The sequence below is a fragment of the Notamacropus eugenii genome, chromosome 2, assembly GCF_028372415.1.
Source record: "Notamacropus eugenii isolate mMacEug1 chromosome 2, mMacEug1.pri_v2, whole genome shotgun sequence".
NCBI classification, from domain to species: Eukaryota; Metazoa; Chordata; class Mammalia; order Diprotodontia; family Macropodidae; genus Notamacropus; species Notamacropus eugenii.
Genome location: NC_092873.1, coordinates 162,431,089 through 162,458,132, shown reverse-complemented (window position 1 = coordinate 162,458,132; position 27,044 = coordinate 162,431,089). Strand labels below are relative to the sequence as shown.

The following is a 27,044-nucleotide window of genomic DNA, read 5'->3' as shown; positions in this document are numbered from 1 at the left end:
TTTATACCATGTATTTTTGAGAACATTTCGTATTAATTAAAATGCCTTTTTCAAAACAGAATTCTCATTAGTATGCAAGATGAATTTTAAAATAATTTATAATTCTTGCATTTTCATGCTTTGGGAATTGCTATTGCCATTTTAATTTATTTGGTCCATTGTTGGTGAAAAACACAAACCTAAGAATTATTGGTAATTTCATTGTCTTTTTAAAATTTACTTTAAACTCTTGTTATGGGATTACTTTAAACTCTTCTATTTTTACATTGTGTGTTTGATAAATATATCTTTAGATTTTATGGTCAAACTTGTTAGGTCTTTCGTAGTTGAGTCTTGAAGTGAGAAATCATAATACAGTAATGCTCTTCTATGCATACATAGCCAGTTTACTTTTTTCATGTTACTAATACAGATAGAAATAATTACCTATTTTGCTAAATATTGTATCCATTTAAAGATTTATTTCTCTCAGGTTGTTTAACTTTTTTGAGTATGACTGATAAGACCAGTGTTGTATCATCATCATTTGTGCTTTCCACTTTGGATGCAGAAATAGAATCTGTTCTTTGATCTGGAGCGGTAGAGCATACAGCTCTGTGCTCTTAAATTCACAGTCAACTGGACATCTTTGTTCCAAATGAGCTGGTGTTCCTAATGGCTAAGTGGTAAGATGGTCTATCACTGCTGTATTCTGGGTGACCACAGCTGTTGTCCTTTTGAAGGTATTTTATTAGTGCTAAAGCCATTGATTCTGACCGTCCTGATGTGAATGCTTCATAAGTACTTTCAGAATCACAACTTGATATATTCTGTTTTTATCTGTTGTCTGCACATGTTCAGTTCTTTGGTCTTCTGGTGAGATGAGTATTATTTGAGTGCTAATTGATTAATCATGTTTCATGATTTTCTGAGTTATTCTGTGTTGACATTTAGTACTCATTATACTCAGAATAGCGCACTGAGAAGCTGGTTATGTGGCATCTATGTAATGTCATCAGGTGTTCACAACTATATGAAAACTTGGTTACTACACCTGTATGATTGACCTTTATTTGATTTGAAGCTTGGTGCTATAGTCATTCATCTATTGCATTTATTTATTAAGTAAGGAATCTTTCGCACTTGACAGTTTTGTTGAGGCTATAAAATATGAACAAGTAATTATAATTTTAAGTGTTTGCAATAAGAACCAGTTGAATGGTATAGATAGTAAATTCAGTGATGGAATTTGGAGTGTAAAGAATTCCTTTCTATGGAATAATCATGGAAAGTTTCAGGACTGAGCATTTGAGCTGGCTTTGTAAATAAATTAATGTATCCTTGTTCTTTATACAGCTGTATAAACCAATAAACCTTTCCCTTCATAGAATCCTCCCTTTTAACCAAAAACAAACAAAATAAACAAACCAGCTAAGCATAACCAAATGGTATAGTGACCTAGTTTGATGTAGTACTAAGTTCTCCACTTCTCTGCCAATAGAAAGGAAATAAATTTCATTATTTGTTTTCTAGGACCATAATTGGCAATTGCATCTATTTTGAGATTTAATTAACCTCACTTCCTAGCCTTGTCACCAGCAGCCATGCTGCCTTGGATACCCCTTCCTCCATCCAACTGCACCCTATTATCTCCCATGCCCAAATGTAGTAAGATCAGCTCTGTCATTGCTCCATAAAAAACGATATAAGTCTTCTCCCCCGTGACTTCACTCATCATTCTTGTCACTTTCCAAACAAAAATATATCTCTCTGGCCACCACTCCCCAATATATATTGGTTTTTCCATTCCCCTTCCCCGCACATAGTGCTTTTTTTTTTCTTTTTTTTTTTTCTTTTTGAAGTACTGGCTTCTCTTTCTCTCTCTCTCATTAAGTTTCCTGCCAGGCCTAGAGGCCTGAGGGCTACCCGAGTCTTCTTACCTCTATCCCGAGGTCTTCGGTTGGCCAAACCGGATGCTCGTATGAGAGAAAGGACGTTCCAGAGTCGAACAAGGGTTGAGCTTTATTTCAGGATCTAGTTACAAGTGCAAGGGAATTCTTCCTTAGGAGGGAGCGAAGAATCTCCCAAGGAGGCAAAGATCTTACAATAAGAGATTGGAAGTAGAAGTAGAAGTGGGGAGAGAGGGGGAGGGGAGAGAAGAGAGAGGAAAAGCGGAGCCTTGTTGTCCTCACCGCTCCGCGCCCCTCCGCCCAAGAGAACTTTCAGGCTTTCCTGATCCTACTTAAACCCTCCAGCAGCATAGTTTGCATCTGAATACCGTGCTGTTAGATAACAATAGTGTGCCCAGATCCGGGACAATCTCGAGGGCGGGGAGAGCTCTCTCCCATCACGTTTCTCACGGGAAGAGGCGGAAATACACGAGATAGCTCGGTTCACCTCGATTCCCAGTCGTTTCCTGGGGGGTCTCGTGAGAACTCTAAGATTTAGAAGTTCCCACCTTTACCCGCCCGAGACTGTCCACCTGGAATTGAGCTTCCATCCCCAACAGTTTCCCTTTCTTAAGTGCTTTTGCTTTCATTCATTTATTCATTTTTGGTATTGTTTTCGTTTACATTGTTAATCATTGTATGTATTGTTCTGGTTAGATTTTTGTGTTAACATGAGTTCATAGAATTCTTTCTGTGTTTTTTCTGAAGCTCTCATTCATGATTTCTTATGTTTCTTAATATTAATTTATACTGTTACATTCATAAATCACAGTTTGTTCAGCTGTTCCCCAATCTGTTGGTACTGGTTTTGGTTTTGATTTTTTGCTATCACAAAAGGTACTGCTAGGGATATTTTGGTTTAGAGGGAACTTTTTTCCTGTCTTTCCTGTCCTTTTGTGACATTGACGGTTCCCTTTCTGTGATATTCTTTACTTGAATATCCCATTCATGGACACTTATATGTTCTTTATTTTATATGAAGACTATTGGATACCAATGATGAGAAGTTTTTTTTTTCTTTTTGTTTTAATCACAATAGTTGAATCTCTTTTCTACGTTTTGAAAAAAATGCTGGCGACTACATCCTTTTAAATACTTTTTTTTTAAAATTTGTTTATTTGACATTCATTTTAACAAAATTTTGGGTTCCAAATTTTCTCCCCTTTTGTCCCCTCCCCCCCAAACACTGAGCATTCTAATTGCCCCTATCACCAATCTGCTCTCTCTTCTATCATCCCTCTCTGTCCTTGTCTCCATCTTCTCTTTTGTCCTGTAGGGCCAGATAACTTTCTATACCCCTTTACCTGTATTTCTTATTTCCTAGTGGCAAGAACATTACTCGACAGTTGTTCCTAACACTTTGAGTTCCAACTTCTTTACCTCCCTCCCTACCCACCCCTTCCGTTTGAAAGGCAAGCAATTCAATATAGGCCAAATCTGTGTAGTTTTGCAAATGACTTCCATAATAGTTGTGTTGTATAAGACTGACTATATTTCCCTCCCTCCTATCCTGTCCCCCATTACTTCTATTCTCTTTTGATCCTGTCCCTCCCCATGAGTGTTGACCTCAAATTGCTCCCTCCTCCCCATGCCCTCCCTTCCATCATCCCCCCCACCCTGCTTATACCCTTATCCCCCACTTTCCTGTATTGTAAGATAGGTTTTCATACCAAAATGAGTGTGCATTTTATTCCTTCCTTTAGTGGGATGTGATGAGAGTAAACTTCATGTTTTTCTCTCACCTCCCCTCTTTATCCCTCCACTAATAAGTCTTTTGCTTGCCTCTTTTATGAGAGATAATTTGCCCCATTCCATTTCTCCCTTTCTCCTCCCAATATATTTCTCTCTCATTGCTTGATTTCATTTTTTAAAGATATGATCCCATCCTCTTCAATTCACTCTGTGCATTCTGTCTCTATGTGTGTGTGTGTGTGTGTGTGTGTGTGTGTGCATGTGTGCATGTGTAATCCCACCCACTACCCAGATACTGAAAAGTTTCAAGAGTTACAAATATTGTCTTTCCATGTAGGAATGTAAACAGTTCAACTTTAGTAAGTCCTTTATGACTTCTCTTTGCTGTTCACCTTTTCATGCTTCTCTTCATTCTTGTGTTTGAAAGTCAAATTTTCTTTTCAGCTCTGGTCTTTTCATCAAGAATGCTTGAAAGTCCTCTATTTCATTGAAAGACCATTTTTTCCCCTGAAGTACTATACTCAGTTTTGCTGGGTAGGTGATTCTTGGTTTTAGTCTTAGTTCATTTGACTTCTGGAATATCCTATTCCATGCCCTTCGATCCCTTAATGTAGAAGCTGCTAGATCTTGTGTTATCCTGATTGTATTTCCATAATACTTGAATTGTTTCTAGCTGCTTGCAATATTTTCTCCTTGACCAGGGAACTCTGGAATTTGGCCACAATGTTCCTAGGAGTTTCTCTTTTTGGATCTCTTTCAGTTGGTGTTCTGTGGATTCCTTGAATACTTATTTTGCCCTCTGGTTCTAGAATCTCAGGGCAGTTTTCTTTGATAATTTCATGAAAGATGATGCCTAGGCTATTTTTTTGATCATGGCTTTTAGGTAGTCCCATAATTTTAAAACTGTCTCTCCTGGAGCTGTTTTCCAGGTCAGTTGTTTTTCCAATGAGATATTTCACATTCTCTTCCATTTTTTCATTCTTTTGGTTTTGTTTTGTGATTTCTTGGTTTCTCATAAAGTCATTAGCCTCCATCTGTTCCATTCTAATTTTGAAAGAACTATTTTCTTCAGTGATCTTTTGAATCTCCTTTTCCATTTGGCTAATTCTGCTTTTGAAAGCATTCTTCTCCTCATTGGCTTTTTGAACCTCTTTTGCCAATTGAGTTAGCCTGTTTTTCAAGGTGTTATTTTCTTCAGCATTTTTTTGGGTCTCCTTTAGCAGGGTGCTGACCTGCTGGTCATGCTTTGACTGCATATCTCTCATTTCTCTTCCCAGCTTTTCCTCCACCTCTCCAAGTTGATTTTCAAAATCCTTTTTGAGTTCTTCCATGGCCTGAGCCCACAGAATATTTAGTCTGGATGTTTGGGATACAGAGGCCTTGACTTCTATGTCTTTGCCTGATGGTAAGCATTTTTCTTCCTCATCAGAATGGAAGGGAGGAGATGCCTGTTCACCAAGAAAGTAACCTTCTATAGTCTTATTTCTTTTCCCTTTTCTGGGCATTTTCCCAGCCAGTGACTTGACCTCTGAATATTCTCCTCACACCCACCTCGCCTCCTGATCCTCCCAGCCAGAGCTTGGGGTCTGAGATTCAAATGCTGCTTCCCAGCCTCATGGTTTCCGCAGGGGCGGGGCTGCGATTCAGTGTGAGATTAAGTTCAGGTACTCAGGTCAGGGCAGGGGTGCCTCTTGGGCTCAGTTCCCTCAGGGGGTTTATGCATAGACCTTCAACAATGGATCCAGGCTCCTGCCTGCTTGGGGAGCCCTGATCTGCCACTGGGTCAGCTACTGCCTCCCTAGGGGGCCTGAGTTATGGGGGCACCCCACTCCCCTCTTGACCTGCCAAGAAGACCCTCTCACTGACCCCCGTCACCTGTGGGTGGAGGGACCCGCGCGGCCGCTGGAGATCCTGTCTCTGAAGCCCACTCAGATCTGCTCCTCTCCGTGCCGCGCAGGGCTGGGCTGGGCTCTGCGTCCGCAGCGCTTCGGACCTTTTGCGAGAGGTTTGCAGGTCCCTCTGGAAGAGAAATCTCCTTTGCTCCACTGTGCTGTGGCCTCTACTACTCCAGAATTCGCCGTGAGTTCCTTTTTACCGATGTTCTATGGGTTGTGGGTTCAGAGCTATGTGTATATGCGTCTTTCTACTCCGCCATCTTGGCTCCGCCCCTTAAATACTTTTTTAAAGAATAAATATAAATGCAAAAGTATATTTCTACTTGCTATAGTACTGGATTTAGGCTTTGTTAATATTTGTCCCTTATAAAAACTTTAAAAATCTGCTTTATTCAGCAAAATTTATGTTTAATGTTTCTAAACTCTGTAAGGAATCTTGATCTGGTATAATGTTCAGGAGTAATAAGACAAAGAAAAACAATGAGTAATTCTGTGCTGCACTCTCTTCCCCATACCTGTTACTATTACTGAATTGGTTGGGGGCGGGGAGGTAGAAGGTAGTCAAAACAGACGTACTTTGAGTTGTGTGTATGAGATCATGGGTGAAACAAAAGTCTTAGGAATTTTTTCTTAAAATTTGAGAAATAGCAGTAATTCTTTTATATTACTAGATAGGAAAATAAAATAATTATTTAATAACTACAGTATCTACTATCAAACAAAAAAAGTTTGTTTTTTATGCTTACATCAACTTTTCTCTCACTTGCTTTTCTATCTCTGTTATTCTTCAGTTTGTCTTGAAATTTAGAGGCAACTTTGGTTTGAATATTACGTACTTGTAAAATATTAACCTTTTAGTTAAATCTTTACTACTGCCAGTTATATTGAATGTTGTAGATAGATTATAAATGAAAATTGGAGTTAGGCTAATACTTGCCTTCGAGTATGTGAAGAATTAGAGAGATTTACTGCTATTACAGGAATGATGTTACCATGGTGAAAGTTTTGGTTTCCATGACATTTGCTTGCTTATTTTGATAGGTCTTCAACTTAAGTAGGATTCTATTTCCTGGCAGATTCGAAAAAGTGTTATTCCATCCTTTCCCAAAATGGGGCATATTTTCAAGACATTACTATTTTACTTCAACTTTGGACCTTACCAGATTGGTAAATTTTAAGCTTTTTGGTGTTGTTGTTGTTGTTGTTTGTTTAAGAGAGAAAAAAGGAAAGAGGAACATCTTCCAGTATATCTTTTTCTTTTTCTTATTCTTTTTATACGCATATATAAATCCAAAGGTATTGAATTTGCAAATGAATTTTGTTGAAAAATGACAACTAAACAGTACAGATTCTAATTTATAACCAATTACTATTAACTATTTATATGTATAATAGTATAGTGCAACTGAACACAATTGCTAATAATGGGATTGATATTGATAGAGAGAAGAGAATAATTTTAAACGGTTGATTTGAAGAAAATGAAATATTCAGTAGGTTGTTATGGTGAAAGCAGAAATAAAGCTTTGTTTTCTCAGATCTGAAACAAATTCATGCTGTATATGAAATACATAAATATTCCCCTTTTATTATTGTCAATTTTTATGTATAATCAGGGCTATAGCAGCAAGTTTAATGTGCCATTAAATGTTTATTATTTAGTAATTTATGGACATTTATATATATTTTTGTGAAAGAAAGATAAGGATTGCTATTATGATTTAAATTTTAATAAAATTTTTACATTATATACAGATTATATATTATATTCCATATCTTCTGCTATTTTTTTACTCATTTCTTTCTCCCTCAGTGCATCCCATACCCATCCAAAATTCTTGTTGTAGTTCAGCATTTTAAAAGGAAATAGAACATGAAGCTACTAGGGATTGCGGTAGATAGAATCCTAAGCATGAATCAGGAAAGCTTATCCTGAGTGCAAATCTGGTCCCAGATATGTATTAGCTATGTGACCCCCTGGCAAGTCATTTGACTCTTGCTTACCTTAGTTTCCTCATTTGTAAAATGAGTTGGAGAAGGAAATGGCAAACCATTCCTTTTTTTCCCCCCACGAATACCCCAAATGGAATCATGGAGATTCAGATATGATTGAAAAGCAATTGAACAACAGGACCCTGCCTTTGAATAACAGCAGTTGTGAAACTTTCAAGAGGAATATTTTGTTTTCTGTTTTTTTAAAGTAAATTTATTTATTTTCAGTTTTCAACATTTACTTCCACAAAATGTTAATTTCAAATTTTCTCCCCTTCTCCTTGCTTCCCCCATCCCAGGACAGCTTGTATTCTGATTACCCTTTCCTCTAATCCATCCCCTCCCCTCTTATCCCCTTCTCTTCTGTTTTTCAGTAGGGTAAGATAGATTTCTATACCCTGTTGCCTAAATGTCTTATTTTCATAGCATGTAAAAACAATTTTTAACTTTGAGTTCCACATTCTTTCCCTTCCCCCCTCCACATCCACCCTCATTGAGAAGGCAAGCAGTTCAATATAGTTTATACATATGTAGTCATGAAAAACACTTCCATAGTAGTCATTTTGTGAAAGACTATATTTCCCTCTATCCTGTCCTGCTCTCCATTTATTCTCTTCTCTCCTTTGACCTGTCCTTCTACCAAAGGGTTTGCTTCCAATTATCCCTTCCCCCAATCTGCCATTCCTTCTGTTATTCCCCCTTCTCTTATGCCCTTCCCCTCCCTCCCTACACTTTCCTGTAGGGTAAGATAAACTTCCATACCCAAGTGAGTGTGTATGTTATTCCCTCCTGAAGCCACATCCAATGAAAGTAAGGCTCACTTAAGTATTCCTTCTCATCTTCCCCTTCTTCCCATCCATTGTAAAAGCTCTTTCTTGCCTCTTTTATGTGAGATGATTTACTATATTCTACCTCTCCTTTTCTGTTTCTCCTAGTACATTCCTCTCAACAGGTTTTTAGATATCATTTCTTCATATTCAGTTCATCCTGTGCCCCTCTGCCTCCCCCTCTCTCTACCTCTCTCTCTTTCTCTCTTTTCTCTCTCTCTCTCTACACACACACACACACACACACACACACACACACACACACACACGTATATGTTTGTGTCTATGTCTTCCCTCCAACTGTCCTAATATTGAGAAAGGTTTCGTGAGTTACAAATATCTTTCCATGTGGGAATGTAAACAGTTCAACTTTAATAAATTCCTTATGATTTTTCTTTCCTATTTACCTTTTCATGTTTCTCCTGATTCTTTTATTTGAAAGTCATATTTTCTGTTCAGCTCTGGTCTTTTCAACAAGAATGCTTGGAAGTTCTCCATTTCATTGAAATTTCATCTTTTCCTCTGAAGTATCATACTCAGTTTTTCTGGGTAGATGATTCTTGGTTTTAATCCTATCACCTTTGACCTCTGAATATCATGTTCCAAGACCTTCAGTCCCTTACTGTAGAAGCTGCTAATTCTTGCATTATCCTGATTGTGTTTCCACAATACTTGAATTGTTTCTTTGTGGCTGCCTGTAATATTTTCTCCTTGACCTGGGAACTTTGGAATTTGACTACAACATTCCTAGGAGTTTTCTTTTGGGATCTCTTTCAGGAGGTGATTGGTGGATTCTTTCCATTTCTATTTTACCCTCTGGTTCTAGAATCAGAATCCCACCCAACAAAGCAGATCATGACCCCTCTACAGTAGGAGAACTAAGAGAGTTGCCCTTTGTGACCTGTCCTAGTTCTTCTACTTAAAAGGTATTGAAATCATCCTTGAGACTTGATTGATTCAGAGGACTAGAAGTTTTTTTCTTTCACATTACTTACTTATGTTGCAAAAAAGCAGTAGTAGCTTTAGTTTCTCTCCTTGATGCTTGACTTGTGGACTACCATAAGCAACTCCAAGGCTAGAGAGCTATGCTCAGCTGAATCACATATGCTTGCTAATAGCTTTCACTTGCTATGGCTAAGTAAACTCCCTTTGCCTGATTTCATTCCAGTCTCAAACTTAAACAACCAAGAATCAGTCCTGGCCAGTCCTACCCTGCATCAGCATCTGTACGCTCTCATCCTGAAAAATCTTTTCACAGAATCATACAGTTTGAAATTGGTAGTTATTTCAATGGCCATATAGTCCATGCTATATACAAAGGATTCCCCACTATAACATATTCAATGAGCATTTTGTTCATGTCCTTTCCTAAGTTATTCATAGGAGACCCACACAATACTCTGAAGACTTTTCTCTAGTGCTCTTCCAAAGGATATACCAATAGAACCTGCAGGCTAGACATTGATTGGTTTTTCTCCTGCTTTCACCAGTTGACTAACCAACATTTTTTGGTTACATATTTTTTGTGATGAAATTCTTTCTGTACCGGTTTTGTATAATTCTTGGTTGTTAAGGTTTTGGAGCCTTCTCCCAACTGTGGTACTCTTCTCCATTGCCATGTGTGTACCCTTCTACTTTAATTCTTCAAAAACCATAGTTATTTCATGAATCAGAATGATACAGCATCACATTGTAGCCAGATTAATCTTCCTAAAACCCTGAATGTCAAGCCTCTATCTGAGCAGAGGTAAAGATTTTTGGAGTTCATAAGAAGTTATGGTTATTTCAAAATTAACTGGGAGTAGAAGGCTAAGAAACTAGAAGTTGATTCTGAAAAATACTAGGACAGTTGATAATATAGATAAAGCATTTATTAAGCAGCCCAGGACTGAGGATATAAATACAAATAAGTAAGACAGTCCCTGTCCTCAGAGAGTTTATTTTGTAATTGGGGAAGATAACATGAAACGGACCTGGGAAGTGGGTGGGAATAGAACATTCTTCTTGGTGTGTTAAGTGGATAGAAAGAGACTAGGACAAGGTAAAGTAAAAGATTATCTGTCAGATCACACAGATCTTGTTTGTCCTTCATTGCTGAAGAAGACTGTATCATCAGAGAAATAATGATATGACTTGCACTTGACTTTGTTTTGAGTGAGGGAGGGCTGTGTAGGTCACCAGCCTCACTTCTCCTCCATGGCCATCTGAATTCAGTGACCAGATATTCATCAGGATGACTGGAGATAATCCAGGATGAGGCAGTTGGAATTAAGTGACTCGCCCAAGGTCACACAGCTAGTTAGTGTCAAGTGTCTGAGGTGAGATTTGAACTCAGGTCCTCCTGACCCCTGCACTGGTGCTCTATCCACTGCACCACCTAGCTGCCCCACCTGTCAGAGCTCAGGATGATCAAAGGGCAGTCTAAGTATCTAGTGAGGAGTAGGTGAGAGGATGATGGTCAAGTGGAGACTTCTTGATCTATACTCATTAAGGCGGAAAGCACCATAATAAAAATGCAAATCTGACTTTCTTACTTAGAGCTGAGTAGCATTCTAAGTAAGGAATAAAGCCAGTGAACTTCCTCAAAGTCAGGAAATGCAGTGTCTTATAAAGAGGAACACCAAGGAGGCCAATATGATTGGAGGATCACAGAGTATGTAGAAAGAGTGTTAGATGTAAGGTGGTTAGAAATAGGGCATGGAGGGATGTTATGAAGAGCTTTTAATGATAAAGAATTTTATATTTGATCATGGAGGTGATGGAAAGCCATTGGAGTTTATTGAATAGAACTGGGGGTGGTAACATGCTCAGACTAGCTCTTTAGGAAGATTACTTTGAAAGCTGAGTGGAGGGTGGCCTGGAGTGGGAAAAGACTAATGGTAGAGAGACCAACCAGCCATCTATTGTAGTAGTTCAGGTGAGATGATTAGGGTCTACATCAGGGTGCTGGCACTGATAGAGAGAGAGATGTATGCAAACTATTTTAAGAAAGTGAAATAAATGGGCCTTGGCAGTGAATTGGGTATGGTATGTGAGAAAGAATGAGGATTCAAGGATGAAACCTAGGTTGTAAACCGGGGTTGCTGGGAGGTTGCCCTTTATAGTAGTAAGGAAGTTTGGAAGGGGTGAAAGTTTGGTAGGAAAGATAGTGAGTTCAGTTTTGGACATGTTGAAACATAAGATATTCAGTTCAAGATTTCAAATAGACAGTTGGAGATGCAAGACCTGAGATCAGTGGAGAGGTTAGGGGTCACAAATAAATTTGAAAATGATCAGCATAGAGATGATAATTGAATATTGAATACATGGTAGCTCATAAGATCATCAAGTGAAATAGTGTGGAGATAAAAGAGAATAGAGCCTCAGGCTCAGCTTGTTAATATATACATGGTTAGGAGGCATAACCTAGATAAACATACAAAAAAGGAGACTGAGAAGGAAGGGGTTTGATAGGAAGGAGCAGAACCCAGGAGAGTTTTGTGTCAGGAAAATTTAAAGAGAAAAGAGTACCAAGGAGAAGAGGGTGATCAGTAGCGTCAAAGGGTGCAGAGAGGTGAAGAAGTCAAAAAGGATGAACATTGACATAGTCAAGAAGTTGCACATCTGGTATGTGTGAAATTTTTTAAAACTGAAGTATGACTTCCTTTTATCTTTGTTAATTTTTTTCTTAATGTATTTGGCCTGATGCTATAGCCTGTCAAGTTCTTTTTCAATTTTTAATTTTCTTCCACTGCCTTACATATATTTTCCTACTTTTAATCATTTGCAAAATTGATTAGTGTGATAAATTATCTTTATCCAAATTATTATAAAACCATTAAACAGCAAAGGGCCAAGCCTGTTCCACTGGAGACCTTCAAGTAGAACTTTACCTTTTAATGACTTTTTTTTTTTCTCTTTCATTTAGTGATTTGAGTTTGTTTAGAGGAAGTGGAAACATCAAGACCATCAAGTTAAAAACTTATTGCTATAACTGCAAAGCAGTAATCATTAAAACTATTTGACTCTTCTGGTTAAGAAATAGATTGAGATCGTCATGCAATATACTGGAGCAATTGAACATAATAGCATAGTGATCAACAAACTCAAAGCCCCCAATTACTAGGGTAAGAACTATTTGACAGAATTGAAAAACAGTCTGGCTAAAATTAGGTATAGAACAGTAACTCATACCATATATCATCATAAACTCCAAATTAATATATGACTTAGAAACTACAACACAAGCAAATTAATTACTTATGGCTAGCATTTTATATAATGCCTTAAGTTTACTAGGCAGTTTAAAAATATCGCATTTGATCCTCATGACAATTGTGGAATATAGATGCTATTATTATAGCACCTATATATTATTTTACAGATGAGGAAACTAAAACAAACAGTTAAGTGAGTTGCCCAGGATCGTTTAGTAAGTGTCTGAGACAGGATTTGAATTCAGTTTCTCCTGACTTTGTCAGCTCTCTAGAGGAACAAGAAAGAACCTTTCACAAGACTGGATAGGGTAAAAATTCATGAATAAATGATATTGAGCGGGCTACAGAAGATAAAATAGGCAACTTCAATTCTGCAAAACTCTTAGTTTTATGTAAATAAAAAAGCAGGTAGTTAAAATTACGGGGAAAAGTATCAACTAGGGGAAATCTTTATAGCAGATTTCTGTGATTAAAGTGTCTTATCTAAGCTAAATAACGAAAATTATAACAACCACTGTTATCCAGTAGATTAATGATCAATTCATGTGAACAGGCAGTTCTCAAAGAAAGAAATCCAAGCCATTGAGCCATATGGATGAAATACTCTAAATCACTAATAATTAGAGAAATATAAATTAAAGCAACTCTGAGACCTATCAGATTGGTAAATATAACAACTAAAATGACTATTGTTGGGAGTAGATATAGGAAAACAGGTCCAGTTATAAATTGGTCTAATCATTTGGGAAGGCAGTTTGGACCTGTACCTCAAAAAGTCCCTTAATTGTATATTATACTCTTTGATCCAGAAATACTACTTCTAGGCCTGGTCTTGAACAGGAACAAAGAAAGAAGAAAGGAACCCATATATATAAAAATATTCATAGCAACTTTTTTGGGGGACAGGGGGAGGTTGGGAAACTAATGCAGGTACCTATCTGTTGGTAAATGGCTAAACAAATTATGGTAGAACAATGTAATGAAAAATTATGACACTATAAGTTATAAATGACAAAATGGATGGTTTCAGAGAAATCTGTGAATATTTTTGAGTCTGCAGCATGAAGTGAGTAGAATGAGGAGAGCAATTATATAAGAACATTTTAAAGAAAACTATGAAATGACTAAGAATTCTGTTTGATACAGGGAGTAGCCATAATTTCAAAGGCCTGATGAAGAAGCATGTTATTCATCTCCCAGTAAAGAAGTGTTGGATTTGACATACTGAATGAGATATACATTGTTTTGGAGATGGCCAGCGTGGGAATTTATTATTTGTTTTGCTTTATTATGTATATTTGTTCCAAGGTTTTTGTTTTTGTTTCTCCTGAGTCATAGGGAAGTGGTATTAGAATGAGGTAGGGGAAAAAAAAAGCAAAATAAGAGTTATTGGTATCTTTTTAAAAAATTCACTAAAGAGCACAGGGCCAGAAGGAATCATAGGAAGCAGCATAAATTTGAAATGTATGTTTTTTGCATTTATTATATATTTTTTTAAAAGGTAGAACTCTGTCAGTTCTTTTTTTATGTTCTCTGTCTCTGTAAAAACTCATTTTGTATTTATTAAGTTCAACATAGCAAGATATATCTCAGTATAGAGACATCTGTATATGGTATAAAGTTTAAATGGCAAATTTATATACCATGATACCATGTTCATTTCTTAATTAATACTATGCGTAATTTCCTTATTGGCAGTTCCTTATTAATAATAAAATCACTTCCCAGAACTTTGTAACTTTCAAAATGATTAATTTTATAAACATATATCCAACATATTATCTTGCTAATTTCATTAAATCAGAAAATTTGTGAGACTTTCTGACTTTAGGTCTTTTGGTTTATCAAATTCTGCACTAAGCCCAGTCCAGCAAAAGATAGTGCTTTCCAGCGTACACATGTGTACTTTGGTTATGCAATCAGCCTATATTTGAATAATCATACTGTTACTGCAAATTACTCTAGAATTAGTCAACTATATCTACCCACTAGGATTGGTTATAGTTTTTACTTTTCTTGTCTTACACATAAGCCAGAGCAGACCCTGGATTTCTGATGGATGCAAGGACCTCTTCCATGTCCTGATTTGGCATAGTTTTCCAGTCTCATGTAGAGCATTTTTTTCTGTTCTTCCAGTTTATATTTGCTGCCACATTTCCCTTTCTTACCTTCACTATATTTATTATCTTCTTTGTAATTGTATTTAAAATTTATTCAATTTTCTATACCAGTTCTAGTATGGTAAATTCTTGTATGGGTATATAATATTTTATAGTATAGTTCCATTAAAATCAATGAAACTTGTAACAGGAAAGGCCCCCAGGAAGTGATAATAAATCGTATGTATGTGTACATACGTACAAATTACATTTTGGACCTTTGTAATAATTGAAATGTTATATTAGCTATCTTTTTTATCCTTTCACCTGGATATCTTCTTTTGCTAAGAAATTTCTGCCTGTGAAGATTACACTCTAGTACTTGTGAATATCACTTAATGGCATGTATTTAACTTCTTATGATCAGCTCAACTGTAAAGAGAAAGTTCCACTATCATTCCTGACAGGGAGAGATCAGGAATTGTGAATAATAATTTAGTGTCTTCAATATGCCTTCATCTCTGATATTACTTCCCATGTACTCTGTGTATATTGCATATGTACCTGATTCTGTGCATCTCATCATGACAGTGGGAATGTAAGCTAACTTAAGGATATGAAATCTTTCTTTCCCCTCCACTTTTAAAATCTCTAGCGCTTAGAATAATAACTGGAACATAGTAAGTTATTCATAAATGTTTGTTGATTGGTGTGCTTTCTGCTATTATAAAGGAAGCATGTGGAATTATATAGAGTTCATAAGATGGGCTGGTATTAATTTGAGGATGCTAGCAAAACCAGTGCATGCATGAAGAATGTCTATATTCATAGATTTTGAGATTTAGAATGGATTAAAGAGGTATTATATAGCCCTGCCTTTGAGCAAATACAATTGTAGATTTGAGATGAGGATATGAAGTTGAATTCTTGTTCTGCTTAATGTCACCTTGGCTCAGACATATTTTCCTTCCATCCATCTCCACCAGTTGTTTTTCCTTATCTCTCCTTCTTTTGGGGCTAACGTCCTTTAAGAAGGCAGATTTTGATCAGTGTCTTCTTCTTTTCCTCTTACCTTCTTCTTAGCTCTCTACAGGCTGCCTCTGACCTCATCATTCAGTCAAAATTTCCCTCTCCAAAGCTCACAGTGATATCTTAATTGCTGGATGCATTGGTCTTAGAAAAGACCATCTCTACATTCTTCTTGATCTTTCTTCAACCTTTGACACTGTCAGTTACCCTTTTTTCTTCTTAATGTTCTCTTTTCTCTAGGATTCTATGACCCCATTCTATCCTGGTTCTCTTCCTGCTTATCTGATAGCTTCTCCTTCCTCTTTGTCAGGTCTTCATCCAAGTCACTCCCATTAAGTATGGTTGTTACTAAGACTCTGTCCTAGACTCACTTTTCTTCTACTCCCATACAGTTTCACATGGCAAGCTCATCAGCTTCCATATATGTAATTATCTCTGTACTGATGCTTTTCAAAATATATTTAATATATCCCTATCCTCTCTGCTGACTTGCAGTCTTGCCTCTCCAACTGCCTATTAGATATCTCGAACAGGATTTTCCAGAGACATCTATCTTAAGTTCACCATTTCTAAAACTGAACTCATTATCTTTTCCCCTAAACCCACTCTTCTTCCAAACTTCCTTATTATTGTTGGTGTCACCACCCAAGATGGTGACCATCACCCAAACTGACAATCTAAATGGTATCCTCAACTCCTTATTGTCTGTATCTAATCTGTTTTCAAGACCTATTGATTTTGCCTATACAGCATCTCTCATACATATCCCCTTCTGATCTCTGACACTGCCAGCACTATGGTGCAGGCCCTTATTACGTTATCCTATTACAACAGCCTTTTGGTTCCTCAAGTCTTTCACTGCTCCAGTCTGTTCTCCATTCAGTTGTCAAATTGAAACATAGATCTGACTATCCCACCTCCCTACTTAATATACTCCAATGTACCCCATCACCTCAAAGATCAAATATAGAATCCTCTCATGTTCAGAGTCCATCTCCTACATTTCCAGTTTTCTATCCCTTAGTTGCTTTCAAGTACTCTGTGATCCATTGACATTGGCGTTGTTGTTGTCTCACAAGATAAATGCATCTTCTGACCTTGACATTTTCACTGGCTATCCTCCCTTCTTCCTCATCTTCAGCTCCGTCAGGATCCCCATGCCAAGAGATCCCCTTTCTTTTTATTGGGTTTTTTTTTTTTTTTACTATTAGGAAACACTCTGTTTTCCAGAGCTAAGGCCCAGCAAGCAAGCTGTGCTTTGAGCTTGGCATAACAACAATCCTTTGCACCTACCCTCTGGATGAACTCTGCTGCTGCAAAATCCTAGAATTGTTTTATGCCAGCCCCAGGTGGTCCCTGAGCTCAGACAAACACCTGCAGGACCCATGTTCCAGTCACGAAAGCTTGCTATGAATCGTTTTGTCTTGTTGCTGTCACCTCTCATTGTCAGGGCTACAGCTCACTGTGTAGCTATTGGTATATGTATTAAGATTTGACTTCATTAAAGCAGTTCTCTTCCTAGAGGAGGCCCTGGCATGTGTATCTAACTTCTCTCCTCCAATGGAATAAAGAAAACTTTTTGTTTGTGACCATTGCTAGCTTTTTGTTTTTATTTTATATCTTAGAGTTAACTGTGGCTGTGGTAACCTGTGTGAACTTTTTCGTATTTTCAGAGTTAACAATGTTACATCATCTCTGTGACTTTTTGGTCATTTAATTTCAGAGTTGATATATCCTTGTTTCCCTGACTTTCTTTCAGTCCTTACTCAAACACCACATTCTACACAAAGAAAGCCTTTCAGGATCCTGCTTAATACTTAGTATCTTTTTTCTTTTGATTGTCTCCAATTTATCCTGTACATGTTCTTATTATACATAGTTGTTTTCAAGTTGTCTCCCTCATTAAGCTGTGAGCTCCTTGAGAACAGGGGAACTGTGGTTTGATTTTCTTTGTATCCCAAGTGCCTGTCACATAGTGGGCACTTAATAAATACTTTATGATGACTGACTTCACCTTCGTTTCTTCACTTCTAAAATGAACAGGTTATACTAGATGAAAAGTTCTAATACTAAATCCTTTGATCCTGTAAGTTACTAAACTGAGATAGGGCAATGTTAAGAGACTTGCTCAAGGTCTTAGAGGTGTAGTGAGAAAGGGATTATTAAAATTCTGAACTCTTACAAATTAATAGTGTTGTTTTCATAGTTTTTTCTTTAGCGTATGAAATATATAGAATGGACTCATGATTTTTTACCACTAACTGCCACTGTTTTGCAGAACAGAACTGAGTGTAGTAGATTTTTAAAAGTGTCTTATTCCATTTTTTCTCACTTATATGTTAAACATTCATTTTTTAAAGAGTTGAGTTAGATTCTCTCCCTCCTTCTTTCTCTCCCACCTCATTGAGAAGGCAAGCAATTTGATATATATATATTATATATGGGCAATCATGTAAAACATTTCCATGTTAGCCATGTTGAAAAAAACAAAAAAAAACCCTTAAAACTCAACAAGAAAAATAAAAAGTATGCTTCAATTTGCATTCAGACTCCATTAGTTCTTTCATTGGAAGTGAATAGCATTTTTCTTCATAAACCCTTTGAATTATCTTGGATCATTATATTGTGGGAAATAGCTAAGTCATTCACAGTTGATCATTGTACAGTATTATTGTTACTGTGTATAGTGTTCTCCTGCTTCTGCTCACTTCACTTTGCATCAGTTCACGTAAGTTTTCCTACATTTTTCTGAAAACATCCTGCTTCTCATTTCTCAGAGCACAATAGCATTCCATCACTGTCATATACCACAGTTTGTTCGGTCATTCTCCAGTTGATGAGCATCCCCTCAAATTTCTAATTTTTTGCCACTGCAAAAGAACTGCTATGAATATTTTTGTATATATAGATCCTTTTTCTTTTCCTTTGGTTTCTTTAGGACATAGACCTAACTGTAGAATTGTTGGATCAAAGAGTACAGTTTTATCGCCCTTTGCACCCAGTTCCAGATTGCTCTCCAGAATGGTTGCATCAGTAAACAATTCCACCAGCAGTGCATTATTGTCTCTGTTGTTCCACATTCCCCTCCAGCATTTGTCATTTTCCTTTTTCTGTCATATTAGCCAATTTCTGATATATATGAAGTGGTGCCTCAGAGTTGTTTTAATTTGCATTTTTCTAATAATTAGTGATTTAGGACATTTCTTCTTATGACTATAGAGAACTTTGATTTCTTCTGAAAACTACCTGTTCATATCCTTTGGCCATTTATCAGTTGAGGAATGACTGATCTTATAAATTTAGCTTAGTTCTCTATATATTTGAGAAATGAGAACTTTGTTAGATAAACTTGCAGTAAATTTTTTTCTCCATTTTTCTGCATTCTTTTTAATCTTGGCTGTATTGGTTTTGTTTGTGCAAAAAAACCTTTTAATTTAATGTAATAAAAAGTATCCATCTTACATCCTGTGATGCTTTCTCTCATTTGATCATAAATTTTTCCCTTATCCATAGAACTGACAGATAAAGTATTCTGTAATCCCCTAATTTGCTTTTGACATCTCCTTCTATATCTAAATAATGAACACATTTTGACTTTATCTCTGTATGTGGTGTGAGATATTGGTCTTTATCTAGTGTCTACTAAACTGTTTTCCAGTTTTCCCAGCAAATTTTGTCGAATTGTGAGTCCTTTTCTCAAAAGATTAGATATTTAAGTTTATCAAACACTACATTACTGTGGGTATCTACTACTATGTGTTGGATATCTAATCTATTCCTGTGATATTCCACTCTATTTCTTAGCCATTACCAGATTGTTTTGATGAGTATCACTTTGTAATACAGTTTGTGATCTGGTCCTGCTGGGCAACTTCCTTCACTTTTTTTAATTGATTTCCTTGATATTCTTGACTTTTTATTTTTCCAGTTGAATTTTGCTATTATTTTTCCAGCTCTCTGAAATAATTTTTTGGTAATTTGATTGATATGGCATTGAACAAGCAGATTAATTTAAGTAGAATTGTCATTTTTATTATATTGCCTTGGACTGATATTGTTCACTTTTTTCAGTTGTGTATGACTCTTCATAATCCCATTCAGGGTTTTCCTGGTAAAGATATTGGAGTGGTTTGCCATTTCCTTCTCCTTCTTATTTTACAAATGAGGAAGTGAGGCAAACAAACTTATGTGACTTGATTACACAGCTAATAAATGACTAAGGCCAGATGAGTCTTCCTGATTCCAAGCCTGGTGCTCTACTCACTGTCTGTTTACTTAGTCTACTCAATGAGCAATTAATTTTTCTCCATTTGTTTAGATCCGACTTTATTTGTGTGAAAAGTGTTTTGTAATTGTATTCATAGAATTCCTGGCTGTCTTGGCAGGTATAATTCCCAAGTATTTTAAGTATTTTCTGCAGTTATTTTAAATGGAATTTCTCTCTCTCTTCCTGCTGGATTTCGTTGGTAGCATGTAGAAGTGCTGATGGTTTGTGTGGATTTATTTTATAACTTGTAATTTTGCTGAAGTTATTCATTATCCCCATTAGTTTTTTAGTTGATTCCCTAGGATTCTCTAAGTATGCTGTCACATTGTCTGAAAAGAGTTATAGTTTTGTTTCCTTATTAACTATTCTATTTTTTGAATTTCTTTTTTTTTTATCAGTTATTTGTTGTTTATTCAGTATTTAGGGTTAGTATGATACTTGAGGAATTGGTTGTGTTGTTGTACACATACAGATCTTTTTATATAATATGGAAATTTACAGCTATTGATATATATATATATATATATATATATATATATATATATATATATATATATATATATATATATATATGCAGACAAAATCAGGTCCTCTAGAAAGGTGATACATGGGGGCCATGCTGTAGTGCCCTAATGGAGGGGAGGCACAAAGGTAATCAATGCATCAATAAAGAATTACTACTGTATGGTGTTTTGTATCCAGGAGTGTTGTCTTCTGGACCTAAGGGAACTTGTAGCACCTACATACAAAGCAGGTAGTTTATATACCTGTGGGCCACTGGCTCTGCTTGACACCAACCACTGAGACTATACAGGTCATATTCAGCATCATATGCAAACTACAACAGGGTTCTATTCCCCATTTCTAACTTTAGGAAGAAACTAGAGTGTGTTCACAGGTTTTACACTTCTGGTGTTTAGTCACTAATCAGAGGAAGGATTTGGTCTATCTGAGAAGCAGATCATACATAACCCCTCAACCCCTGTCCTGTTCTCTTTATGGCAGCACATTCAAAGGCTTTAAAATTGCAGCTCCTTCTGGATTCCCCAAAGAGTATCTGCACTCTTCTTTAAACGGCTCTCCTCCTCCGAATTGAGGTTGACCTTCACCACATCTGAAATGCCATTCTGCCCCAAAACACATGGGACACTAAGGAAGACATCCTCTTTAATGCCATATAGGCCCTTAATCATGGTGGAAATTGGATGCACTCTCCTAAGATTCTTCATAATGCTTTCTGCCAGATCTGCCACAGACAAACCAATGGCCCAGGAAGTGTAGCCCTTCAGTTTGATTACCTCATAAGCACTTTCAACCACCTGTTTATGAACATCTTTCCAATTTTCTGCATCAGAATCAGTTCCCAAAGAAGGATGAAGGTTCTTTAGAGACACACCAGCAAGATTCACACCACTCCACACAGGAACACTGGAGTCTCCATGCTCCCCAAGGACCCATCCATGACAACTTAAAGAATGGACACCAAGTCTCTCCCCCATTAGGTAACGGAAACGGGCAGAATCCAGATTGCAACCACTTCCAATAACACGGTTTTTAGGAAAGCCACTTAGCTTCCAGGCCACATATGTCAAAATATCCACTGGATTGGAAACAATAAGCAGCTTGCAATTAGGGCTGTATTTAACAATATTAGGAATGATGAATTTAAAGATATTCACATTACGCTGGACCAAATTAAGACGACTTTCTCCCTCTTGTTGACGTGCCCCAGCTGTAACAATGACCAGCTTTGAGTTTGCAGGCACACTGTAGTCTTTTCCAGAAACAATCTTTGGCGTTTTGAGGAAAAGGCTGCCATGCTGGAGATCCATCATCTCTCCCTTTAGTTTGTCTTCTATTACATCAACTAGGGCAAGTTCATCAGCCAATTCCTTTGGTAAGACACTAATGGCACATGCCATGCCAACTGCACCAACCCCAACAACAGTGATCTTGTTCTGGAGAACCTGGTCCTCCTTTAGGACATTCAAGATAAGCTGATCCTTGACAGTTGATGCCATTTTGGAGGGTAGCTGGGGGGATAGCTGGTCAGGCTGCGAAAGTTCTGAGATAGATGAGAGGTTGCTGCTCCCAAGCTCGCACGACTCGTGCTGGCGGGCGGGGCCTTATATATGTCGGAGAAACGCTGACGTCAAGGGGGCTGGGAGCGGAGTGCTGGAACCCACGTGTGGATCGGGTGGGGCCGGGCTGGGTCTAGAGGAAGGAGTGAGCTTGAATTTCTTTTTCTTCTCTTATTGCTATAGCTAACATTTCTAGTACAGAAGTGAATAACAGTTGTGAAAATGGGCACCCTTGCTTCACCTCTGATCTTATGATTTTAAGAAGACTTTTAGCTTATCCTCATTATAGATAATGCTTGAAAGCTCCATTTATGCTTATGCTTTCTAGGGTTTTTAATAGAATTGAGTTGTAATTTGTCAAAAGTCTTTTATGCATCTATTGAGATAATCATGATTTTTGTTGGTTTTCTTATGGATTGTTTCTATGATTTGTTCTTTAACCCACTCATTCTTTAGGATTAGATTATTTAGTTTCCAATTAATTTTTAATCTATGTTTCCATGACTCTTTATGGAATATAATTTTTATTGCATTATGATCTGTACAGGATTCACTTAATCTTTCTGCTTTTCTGCATTTGTTTGTGAGGTTTTCATGCCTCCAAAGTGGTCAGTTTTTGTGATGGTGCTGTGTACACCTGTGAAAAAGGTATTTGTGTTACCATCCAGTTTTCTCCAGAGGTCTATCATATCTAACTTTTCTAAAATTCTGTTCACCTCCTTAAGTGCCTTTTTTTTTAAAAAAAATTTTTTATTTTATGGTTAGATTTATCTTGTTTTTAGAGGGTAAGATTCAGTTTCCCCAGTACTATAGTTTTACTTTATCCTCCTGTAATTCATTTAAGTTTTGTATTTAAGAATTTGGAAGTTATGCCATTTGGTGCATATATGTTTAGTACTGATATTTGTCTTAGATCATGGCTACCCCTGCTTTTTTTTTTTTTTTCAATTTTAGCAGCATAATAAATTCATTTCAGCCTCTTACTTTACTGCTGTGTGTCTCTATTTCAAGTGTGTTTCTTATAAACAACATATTTTTAGATTCTGTTTTTTAATCCATTCTGCTTCCAGCTTCTATTTTATGGATGCATTCATCACATTCACATTCACGGTTATGATTACTGTATATTTTCTGCATCCTATCTCCCCCCTTTTGTTTATCCTCTTACACTTTTTACCCTGTCTCTCCTCAAAAATCTGTTTTGCTTCTGACCACTGACTCCTTTTGCCTGCTCTTGTATCAGCTGTTTCTTCCCTCTTCTCTCCATCTCCTCCTTCTTCCCAAAAGGGTAAGATATGTTTACATCCCCAACTTAGTATGTATATTTTTTCCTCAGAGTCAGTTCCAATGAGATTAAGGTTCAAGTGTTCCTGTCACAACCCCCCCCCCCCAACTTGTAAAAACTCTTCTTTTTGTACCTTCTTTATATGAGATAATTTTCCCTGTTTTTCTTTCCCTTCTCCTCCTAGTGAATCCCTCTTTCTCATCCCCTAATTTTATCTTTTTTAAATCATCCCATCATAGCTCGGATTCATGCCCTCTGTCTATGTGTTTTCCTTCTAACAGTTCTACTAATTATAAAATTCTTAGGAATTACAATTATGATATTCCCATATAGGAATGTAGATAGTTTATCCTTATTGAGTCCTTTTTTATAACTTTTTCATGTTTATATTTTTATGCTTCTCTTGAGTCTTGTATTTGGAAGTCACATTTTTTATTTAGCTCTGGTCTTTTCATCAGGAATGCTTGGAAGTCCTCTATTTTATAAAATGTCTACTTTGCCTCCTAAAAGATTATACTCAGTTTTGCTGGGCAGGTTATTCTTGGTTGTAATCCTAGCTTCTTTGCCTTTCAGAAAATCATATTCTAAGCCCTCTGTTCATTTAATATGGAAGTTGCTAAATCTTGTGTGATCCTGACTGTGACTCCACAATATTTGAATTGTTTCTTTCTTAAATTATTTTCTTTGACCTGGGAGCTCTTGAATTTGGCTGTTCCTGGAAATTTTCATTTTGGGATCTCTTTCAGGAGGTGATTGGTGGAATTTTTTTCAGTTTTTATTTTGCCCTCTAGATCTAAGATATTGGGGCAGTTTTCCTTGATAATTTCTTGAAATAAGATGTTGAGACTCTTTCTTTGATCATCGCTTTTAGGAAGTCCAATAATACTTAAGTTATCCCTCCTCTATTTTCCAGGTCAGTTGTTTTTTCAATGAGATATTTAACATTTTCTTCTGTTTTTGTTCTTTTGAGTTTTTTCTTTTATTATTTCTTGATATCTCACTTAGTTCTAGTTACCCAATCCCAGTTTTTAAGAAATTATTTTCTTCAGTCAGATTTTGTACCTTTTCTCTCATTTCTTGTTTTAATTTGTTATTTTCCCCAGTATTTTTTGTGCTTTCCCCCCCAAGCTGTTGAGTCTCTTTTCATAATATTCTCGCATCTCATTCTCCCCTTCCCCCAATTTTTCCTCCACATCTCTTATTTGATTTTTAAAATCCATTTTGAGTTCTTCCAGGAATTTTTGGTTTTATATCCACTTCTCATTTCTTTTCCTTTTGTGACTTTGCTTGTAGCTGTTTTGACATTGTTGTCGTCTTGAGTTTGTGTATTGATATTCCCTGTCACTATAGTAACTTTATGGTAAAATTTTTGTTGTTTGCTCATTTTTTTAGCATATTTCTTGACTTTGAACTTTATGTTAAAGTTGGGTTATGTTCCCAGAGTGTAATTTTTCCAAGCTTCAGATTTTTTTTGTTTCTATTTTCAGAGCTAATTCTTGGGTGTGTAGGTTATCTGTGCTTTAAGGTGGTCTGATCTAAGGAGAAGTATGTCATTGCTCTCTTGAATTGTGCTCTGATTTTTATCCAGGAACAGGTGTTGGTTCCCTACAGCCCCAAGTTCTAGCATTCTTCTTGACCCCAGAATGTGACCAGGCCCCTGCTGTCCTGCACCTGCAATTGCTAGTGCTTTTTTCTGGCTTTGAATTGAGACTGAGATCCCTTCTCCCCTGTGAGTGACTACAAACAATCTTTTTTGCCTTGTGATCAAGACTGTTGTTTCCCTACTATGGTACAGTGCTCCTCCTTGCCTTGGGACTGTAACTTGGTACTAGGTATGGGCATTCAGACTGGATATTGAATCCAGTGCTAGGACAGGGGCCCCTGTACCTCTTTCTTACCAGTTGTCCAAACCCTTTACCCTCTATGGGCTGAGAGTTCCTGAAGCTATTGCATCCTTTGATGCAGCCACCTACAAGACCTACTGCTGGTAGGGCAGTCTTAAACTTCACTCTAGGCCACCTGCCAGTTAGATGAGACAGATCTCCTACGTCTGGAAAATAGTTTCAACTGACCTGTCCTTGGTTCTACAACTCCAGAATTCAACTTGAGGTGTTATTTTGAATTTGTTTGGAGGGGAATTTGGGAGAGTTCTAGTGAGTTCCTCCCTCTTACTCTACCATCTTGGCTCCATCCCCTTAACATTGTAGATTTTGTGACTTCTCATATGTTCTTCACTCTCAGCAAAGTGTCCTTCTTAGAGTCATTCTTATTTGAAATTATTTGCAAATACACATTTTCAGTTCTTTTAAAGGCTTATTTTTGTACTTATTCATTTTAGGATACCTCCATTTCCAGGATCACCTGAAATATAGTAATTTCTCTGATTCTTTCCTCCTTGTCAGCTGACTTCTTCATTTAATTATTAGATAGAAATTGATATATCATGTGATAATGTATTGATAGTTTCTATCAGTTATTTTTCCCTCCCTCCACCAAAGTTTTGAAATTGACACTTTACCTGGTGAAACCAGATTTCTTAAAGAACTAAATATTGTGTATGTGTCAGTTAAATATAGCTCTGGCAATTATTTTAATCTAGGTACATGCTGATGAATTTAATGTAATTAAAACTCATTACTCTATAATTATACATTGGAACATGTTCCTTAAAAGGATGTTTTTGTCCTCTTGTTTATAGTTTAGCTAGAGTCTATATTTCAAATCTGAAGACTCATAAATATTTAGTTGTAAAAGGCTTAAGGTACTAATACTGAGTTGATGGATATTTTATAGAAATTCAGAAATTCATTTGAATGAATAAAAAGTTACGAATATTAATGTAGTTGTCCTCATTTTGCAGATCACATCACACAAATAGTACTGATTCAGTCAACTTTCAGGAATCTTAAATTTCAAAGACTTATAGGCCTCATTTATGTTTAATTCCATATTAAAGGTAAATTTGAATACACCTAACACCAGTATTATGATTTACCTTCAGGATAAATTCCTTCACAGAATTTGAACAAAGTAAGCATTTTTTTATCCTTGAAAATAATCAAATAGTATTATTTAATATCATATATATGCCACACAAGATTTTTTTTTAAACCATACAGTAAATGGATTTTTAAATTTACTTCTACCTAGAAATATTTTGTTTCTTATACTAAGAACAAATTGTTTGGAAGAAATGTTATTGTTAGTATCAGATTAATTCTTTGGAGCATAGAATTGCAACCACCTTATTAAAGAAGAATAATTGTCTTTCTGTATCTAGAGAAAGAGGTCTAAGAACCATTTGCTTCAGCTTAGCCTACATTTTACAAAATGAAATACCCCTCATCCCCCAAAAACAACAACAACAAAAAAACCTAAAAGCAAGTATAGCTTCAATGTCCCTTTGATGCCTCCTGCCATGAAAATATGAGTTAATGCAGGAGTATCTGTGTACAGTTAGCCCTTTCCTGCAGTCTATTTTTTGTCCTTTCAGATTTTCAAATTCCAACACTCCTCTCTTTTGCATGTCTCCTATAGAAGTGTTTCTTAATTTTTTTTTGTATCTTAGACCTCTTTGGTAATGAAGCCTATGAACTCTTCAGAATAATGTTTTTAAATGCATAAGAGAAAATACATACTATTACAGAGGAAACCAATTAGATTGAAATACACTTATAAATATTAAAAAAAAAGTTCATGAACCCCAGGTGAAAGAAGTGAGTGCAAGTGTTAGTACCATGTAGTTATATTGGT

General features: G+C 36.5%; 1 protein-coding gene and 1 pseudogene across 6 annotated transcripts in view; one reads left to right on the top strand and one right to left on the bottom strand.

Annotated features, from left to right (window-relative positions):
• Positions 1-27,044, top strand: part of RNGTT (RNA guanylyltransferase and 5'-phosphatase) — a 386,087-nt gene that overhangs the window by 176,240 nt on the left and 182,803 nt on the right. The window lies entirely within an intron of this gene.
• Positions 20,776-22,031, bottom strand: LOC140526521 (L-lactate dehydrogenase A chain pseudogene; annotated as a pseudogene).